Below are 8,492 nucleotides of genomic sequence, written 5' to 3' on the forward strand. Positions count from 1 at the left end.
AGAGAACTCCATACAACTCAAAAACATTTCAAACTGCTCAACTGAACAAAACTACAACAGGACCTAAGTTTACATTAATATTCCCTATTGTATTAAATCAGCATTGCACCTTTTTTTGCAATAACGGCAAGTGTTCTTGTTAAGTATACTTTGAAAAGGATAAAACATTAAAGCATTTTATGAAGTATATCAACTTTGTATAGTTTGAACATATAAAAAGTTTTCCATAATAAGCACCACAAGTTACTGAGTTAAAGACTTTGATGCATTAAATATTTATGAAGATGGTGGAATATTGTGTGTACTTTGTATTTTTTAGATTTATCTACCACTACCTTCTACTGTATATACATTAGGTATATATTAAGTATGAGACCGTGTGGCTTTAAAGTCACTACAGTATAGTATGTGTGAAATATATTTTTCACATTTGAAATTTAAAGTTAAATAGTATCCTGATTACTTATTGCTGAAATTTACATTAAGGCACAATATAGATTATCTTAATGCAGAAGCCTGAAAAAAACATTCACTCCACAACAAGCAACAGTAGAATAATAAACTATTTTTCATATATCAAACTGAGTAATGTTGTTTTTGTAATGTTACTCTTTTTAAATAATTCGATATTTAAAATACTGTAGAATACAGTTTAACATTAATACAAGTCTAAACAATATACGACTTAAATTCTATAATTGGAAAAAGATTATCACTCAGCATTGACCAGGATTTGAAACCAGGCATTTTCTGGTGAGATCCCAATTGTTTCTACATGCAACATTAATCTTTCACTGCTTCACCTGGTCTCACACCAGCCCAATGGCTGTTGTTGCTGCTATTCACAGGGAAGGGCGGTGACGTCACCGTGCTGGTAAGCCGGCTCGAACAACCTGCAATGGTGGCCATATGCGTTACAATACTATCAGATATGTATTATTTATTGTCTGTTCCTATTTGTTTACATACTGTTATCTCTACATTGTGTGGTGTTATCAGTTGTACTTTGCATGTCCTGAAATAACGGTGCAAATAAGAATCCCAATGTATGGGATCCCACATGTACAGTACATATTGCAAATAAACTCCACTATCAGGAAGTCATCATCTCCTATTTGTAGTTCTAGGTGTGGCTCCTGGAGGTGCCATCTCTCAGCCATCTCTCTCACTGACAGTGAAGCCTGGAGACACTGTCACCTTGCAGTGCTGTGTTCTGATGAGAGACCCAGGTCACCTGGCCTGGTTCAAACAGGACACAGGTCGGGCTCCTCTGTGTATACTGTCCACCTACAGCAATGTGAATGGATCCACAATTCATAATGGATTCAGCATAAATCGTTTTAAAATACAAAAGAGCAGCAGCAGTTTTAACCTCAGTATCTTGCATGTTGAGTTCTCGGATGCTGGGCTGTATTTCTGTGGAATGATCCCCATCACACATATGGAATTTGGGAATGCAACTCTTCTACAGTTTGAAGGTAAACAAATTATCATGAAAATTTATTTGACTGATTACTTTATCCAAAGAATTTAAACCCACAACCTAAAATACAGTTATTTACACACAGCTCGTCACTGTTGCATCATAACATGCTTTTGGATTGGCCTTAAAAACACATTCACAATGTATTTTATAAAATTGTACTCCAAAATTTAGTTCCAGTTTTGCACATCTAAAAATAAAAAGTAACCATACAGTATATCATAATGGATATTATACTGATGGCATAAACTGTACAGTAAGCATTACTGCCTTGCAGCTCTGGGGATCTGGGTTCAATTTCAGACCTAGGCTGTGAGATATGAAGGAGGTTGTGTTCATCAGTTGGGCCAATAAGTAGTTGGGAATTGAGACAAGAACACACCTTAGGCAAGTTACACTTAACAAAATAAGTCTTTATTTTACAGAGAAATAATTGAAAAAATAAAACATTGATTCACTTCCTTCTAATGGGTATATTCTTCAAAAATAACTTATACTGTATACCGAGGAAGCTGGTCTGCCCTGATAAAATAAAAAGCACAAAAAACAAAAACACTTGTCACCAACACAGTGGGAAAAAATGCTCTCATATCCAAATCAAATATCCATTTCTTCTCAAAGTCAGAAAAATAAATCTGGCCATTTCATCGCTCCCAAAAAAAAACAAACAGATCCAGTCTTGCCTTCTTAACAGTACAAAATAGATATGAATAGACCCAGAAATGGGTTTTATTCCTTTTGTAAGTAATCATTAGACTTTCTTCCTTGAATTCCAAAACAAAACTTGATGTGTTCCCTTTTTCTCAATACCTTTCTTTCTCATCTAAAGAACACTGTCGTGGATCTCTTGCTTATTTCTTTACTTTATTCTGTACTTCTTTTGAGAAGATGGAGGTCCCTTTGAGTTGGCCATTCAATGTCCAGTGTTATGATTATAGCTTCAGGACTTCAAATTCTCACCAGTAGTGAGAGGCTTGTATCAAGGAAATGTCTTCTCATTCTGTGAGATTAAATAGTGCCGTGACCCTTTGTCTCTTAACAATTGTCTCTACAATTTGATCCACTGATTTGGGTTTTGCATGCCTCAAAAAACTGGTAATCTACAGAAAAAGTGCTCAAATTACTATTTATTCAACAATCTTGGGATCCAGAAGTTCTTCAGGCCAAAGTCATTTTCTGGCTAGGTGAATCAAATCAAACATTTGAGACCTTGGTGGTTTCTCCAGTTGGTATACCCAGCTATGGAACCTTTGGGCTCATACAGCAGTATTCACCCCCAACCAGGCAGCAATTTATTTCTTAAGGTCATCAAAGTTTCCTGCATCTTGATGCTCCAAATTGAAATAAGCCTTCTGTGCTTCTCCTACTGGCAAAGGGGCTAATATTCCAGCCCACTGTTCCCAAGACCATTTATTCCTGATTGCAGTCCATTTTGAGATATCCTTCCACATCATCTAAAAGTGTCATCTTCTGTAGTCCTGGATAACTCATATTGGGGATTGGTACAGAAGTAGTTTTAATTAATGGTTAGTAGTAGTAGTTTCTTTGTGTAGTCAGTTCCAGTAATATTTCCATTCTGGAAAAAGATGCCTACAGGAGAAGACAGGGAAAACTTAGTTCATGAGTTTCTTCTTCATTCCTTTCTATAGCAGTAAGAACTCAAAAATACTAAAGTACCTGTAGTACCTAAGGTGCTATCTGTGCAGAGTTTGTATGTTCTCATGTGTTCGCATGGGTTTCCTGTAGGTAGTCCAGTTTCCCCCACAGTCCAAAGAAATACTGGTAGCCTAATTGATTTCTGAGAAAATTTGTCCAGGTGTGAGTGTGTGTGTTGGAGTCTGTTCTTGCCCTGAAAATGACTGGCATCCCACCCAGGCTGTATCCAGCCTTCTGCCCACTGCTTGGTGAGATCCCCTTGGATAAAGTGGTTAGAATATTGTTGGACAATGATGACTTGCAATTTATAAAATAATCTTTAGAAAGAGGGGTGACATTTTAACTTTACTTTGTATTTGTATTGTTGCTTATATTTAAGTTTATATTGTTTATATTTAAGTTTTCTTTATGTAATTGATGTTCTTGTTCTTATTTTTGAATGAAAAAGCCAATGAGACTGCAGCTGCGAAGCCAAATCCAGGTAATTGTCTCTACATATCTATTCTCATAGCACTTTAGGTTTTCCAAAATTTTGAAATGCGTTCTTAGACGCTGGGCTGTATTTCTGTGGAATGATACCCACCACTTTGGGAATTTGGGAATGCAACGCTTCTACAGGTTAAAGGTGGGCCAATAAATTATTATTAATATAGCAATACATAATAAACAACTAAGATAACTATGAAACTTTTAACTCTTTGAGAAATATTTGACAGCATTTTATTGTTAAAGAAGAGCCTTGCTTATGGGTACAGAAGCAATTCTACATGATTTGAACCTACAACCTCTGAGTTCTGTAATCTCTATGAGTATAATAATTATACTAATTATTTATTCTTATTATTATTAGAAACCAAGGACGAAGCAGCTAATGAAAAACCAATTGAAAAACTACATCAGTGTAAATGATTTTGCTTTTTTTCTGTTCAGAACCCCAAAAGTTTGAAGAATGAAGAATTTGTAAAAGAAATCAAACAGACAAAAAAAACATTTTACTGTTGCAGGCAGCATTCTGGAACATATGAAATTTGAAGAGTTTAGTCCTGAAATTTGTTTAAATATGAATGCAGTTGTTAGGAATTAGTAGTAAGGACCCTATGCAGAAAATCAGGACAAACTCCAAAAGGCGTAGTTGAAAGAACAATCCGAGGTCCAAAAGCCGTAGGTAAACTAGCCGGTGCCAAAGTACAAATAACCAGAGGTGGAGCTGAGAGTGAAAACCATAACGAGAGCAAAAGTACCAAAACTAAAACCAGGAGACGTGTACACATCATTTGTAATTAATTATTAAAAAGCTTTAAAACTTTTGTAATTACATGTTTTGTACATGTTTGCCCTTTTGTACAAACTGTGCTTATTTTAAAAAAACATTGCACCAGAAAATTTCTACAAGAAGTTGAATAACGTGTTATTAGGCCAGACATAAACAGCAAATTCTTAAATGCATACCATTATATTTCAGAATAGATTAAAAATGACTGCAATATTCCATCCATCCATTTTCTAACCACTTCATCCAATTCAGGGTCATAGGTGAGCCAGAGGCTGCAGCAACAGAGACAGATGGGATACACCCTGGAAGAGGCACTAGTCCATTGCTGCGCACACACAGACACAGACACAAACAAGCAAGCGAAGGACAATTTTCTACAAGTCAATTAATCTACTAGTAGGTCTTTGAACTGTGGAAGAAAACTTGAGCACCCTGTAATAAACCAAACAAACAAACAAACTGTACAATCAGATAGCACCCTGGGTCAGGAAATGCTAACCACTGCACCACCAAGTGGCTCTGACTGCAATATTCTATAAATTCTAGTTGGAAACAGACTGATAGATTTTAGAAAAGAACTACAGGACACCCGCAATGAAGTGTTCTGCAACTCCTGTACACATTATTAACTGAGATGTTGTGTAAACAAAAATAAATGTTTGTTTTTTTACTGAATAAATAAAATGCTATCAAATGAATAAAAAATATATTTTTTCAGGCCCTGACTTTGCATTTCACATCTTTGTGCTGACATACTTGTCAATGATGAGGACAGGGGTGCTGTTTGTCTTGATCCTGGGCTTGTTAATACTATTGAAAGGAAAGAAGCAACAGAGTAAGTAAAGATTCAGGCATGCTATTTCATTTGAAATAATCTTATGAGAAAACATATTAACAACCTTTATTTCTTGTTTGTGTTCTTCTGTTTATTTCTTGTTCATTTTTTTCATTAAAATGTCATGAAATATATGAATATTAATGTATTTAAGAAAAACTAGAGTTTCTGTAGTTTTAGCAAAATCAATTTAAATCTTTTTGCACTTTTAGAATATGATTAACAATTTGCAATATCAACCATCAAATGCATTAGGGACTATTAGCTTTTGAAATAAATACCATAAATACTTGTTAATATTTCCTTACTCTTTTTTTAAGATGCAGATTGAAGACTGACAATGCACATTTTGCCCAAGAATTTTCTCTAAGAGACATACTGCAGAACTAAACTTTCACTGGTTTGCACCTCTCTAATACAGCTTGAAAATAAATATCATGAGTATTGTAATTTAATAAATATAAGTAAAGTTACAATTCCACATCAAAATACAACTACTATGTCTACTGGCAATAATAATGTAATTCACAGTTTAGAAATGTCTCCTATTTTATAATAATTGATTTTATTTTACTTCCCACATGAGGATCTAAAAATAATATGTTTAATCCATTTACAGTGTATTAATGAAGAGTCTGAGTTTGGTTAGGCTACTGTTTTTATTCTAGAAATAAAACTGAGATAGCTATTACTGATCCAGCTGTTTGGATTATTCCACTGGATATACTGTACGTATGGTGAGGAATGAATGGAGATACTAGCTCACCCGTGACCATGTAAAGATGGAGAATATCATTAACCATTGCAAACTGTAAAAAAAGAGAGAATAGTGAAAAGAACAGCTTTTGAACTTTTTTTATTCTTTTTTTCTTCTGTAAAGGTATTGCATTTGCTCTGCTGGTCTTTGTCAAAATAAAGCACATGCTTTCCAACATAGTTTTTTTGCCTTATTTTTACTGTATATTCAGTTAATTAAGCAATTAGTCACACATAATATTACAATTTGTTATTCAATCAATCAAAAAATGATTTTTTAGTAGTCCATTCTATCTTTAATAATGCTTTGTCAGTATATAGTACTTTTTATCATCAATAAATGAATATATATGTAGTTACAAATAGGGTTGTAAAAATGGTGAATATCAGAAAAAGGCTGAGCACATTATTAAATGATTAAAATAAATAATAATAACTTCCAACTTGTAAACATTTGCCAAGAATATACCTAACTGGTTGGTATAATTGGAGGCACATGAGATCTTTGTTTCCTGGTACAGCTTTGGTGAAAAGAGTAGTAAGTACACTGCTTAAACAATTTTTTATTAATAATGACAATACACACCCTAAACAACACACAACATAAAACATACAAGTTACACTATTTACAAACAAGGCACCGCAGAGGCCTGTGTTCTGACCACCCAGAAATAGCCCAGACCTTAGTATTCAAGCCCTCTAAGATAAGATCACTTTATTGGCCACATACAATTTCTTGTATTAGGAATTTGTTTTTTTCACATACCCCAACTTGCTCTCCTTGAGACACACAGACAGGGAGAGAAGCTTGGGGTCAGAGCTTAGGGTCAGCCATTTATACAGCACCCCTAGAACAGTTGGGGTTAAGGCCCTTGCTCAGGAGCCCAACAGAGTAGGATTCCTCTGCTGGCCACAGGATACAAACCAGCAACTTTCCAGCCACAAGTGCAGATCCTTAGCAACAGAGCCACCACACCGGTTCTTAATGTTAACAGGCTAAAATAAGATAAAGCTGCCTTCAAAACCAAGATCTGGAAATAACTCTAGCCAGGTGCTCATCATATGTCCCTTAGATTATGACACCTCAATAGCCACTTCCTAATCAATAACATAACAATTACTTATAAGACATATCTTAGTTTACTTAGCTTGAGAAAGGCCCTTGTCAGAGAGGGCATGTTGCTTATTATCCTTGATGAGAGGGAAGGCAATGGAGGCCGACATGACAACAGACGAGGAGAAGACTGCCACATAAGAGGACATGAAACAAGCCCTTCCTGAAACAAATTGACATCTTGGGGGAGAACTACCAACTCAGGCTTGGGTTCCTGTCCAGCATGGCTCCACCATGGGAGATTCCAGAAAACATCTAACGGAGGTTTACTGGAGATAAAACAAGGCAGGCAGAGCAAGTGAAATGATCATCTTGGAGCTGGTCCAAGCAACAGTTGTGAGGAGCAAGCAGAGTACACAGATTGAAGGACAGAATGGTGTCCTGAGTCAAATGTGACTGAAAAATGTTTTATTTGCTATTTGCTATAGTATTGTCAGTAACCTGAACAAAAGGCCTCTGTATGACCATTAAAGAAACATTAAAGAGTAGGAGACAAAGCTATACTAATCCCTTTGTGAAGGTGCAGATTAATGGTCAGCCATTGATTGTATTAACTGACACAGGAAGTTCTCTGTTTTTGATTAAGAGATCTCACGTTGAAAGACAAGGTACTGATCATACTTTATTGATTTCTTCAATTGGTGTTAAATCAACAGTTGATTTAAAGACGATCTGTCAAAGTGCAATGAAATACAATATTGTTGTTGTTGTTATTGTTGTTTTTATCTTGTAAAGCGTTTTGAGAAGCCACCTTTAAAGGCTCTATATAAAGGCGCTGATTCTTATGGAATGTGTTTTCTTTCTTCTTTTTTTTCAGCATGGAATAAACCTATTACAGTACTTGATTCTTATGGATGCCCGGTTCCGCTGGGGATTCAAAATAAAACATGGAATCGGGTGTCTAAGGAAATAGCAGTATAATTATATCCATGCACAAACAGTAGCATGTTACATTATTAATTTAGGGGTCTCCTCTTGCCAGAAAGCGCTAAATTGCATCTTGAGTGTGGTTTTTGACTTTTTTTAAATTACAACCCATACATAAGCTGATACTGTTTAGACCTTTAATCATTTTAAACTGTATTACAGTAGCACAATGTGCTTTTTCACGAAACCTAGAGTAACGAAATGTCTTGCATTGTACAGCTTTTCAGCTAAATATATTTATCGCTTACACCTGACACTTGAGGTGCCCGATAAAAACCAGTTGAACAGCTCTGTTGGAGGTTTGCAGATCAGATCAGATAACCCTTCCCCCCACAGAAAGACAGACTTATTAGTCGCTATTCACTGCTCGGCGAGCAGCTCCAATTTCAGGCGTAAGCGATAGATCCCAGTTTAGCCGATCTTGTTACAGCATGTTACAGTTTACTTT

This window comes from Atractosteus spatula, chromosome 4 (assembly GCF_055471065.1).
Source record: "Atractosteus spatula isolate fAtrSpa1 chromosome 4, fAtrSpa1.hap1, whole genome shotgun sequence".
Classification (NCBI taxonomy): Eukaryota; Metazoa; Chordata; class Actinopteri; order Semionotiformes; family Lepisosteidae; genus Atractosteus; species Atractosteus spatula.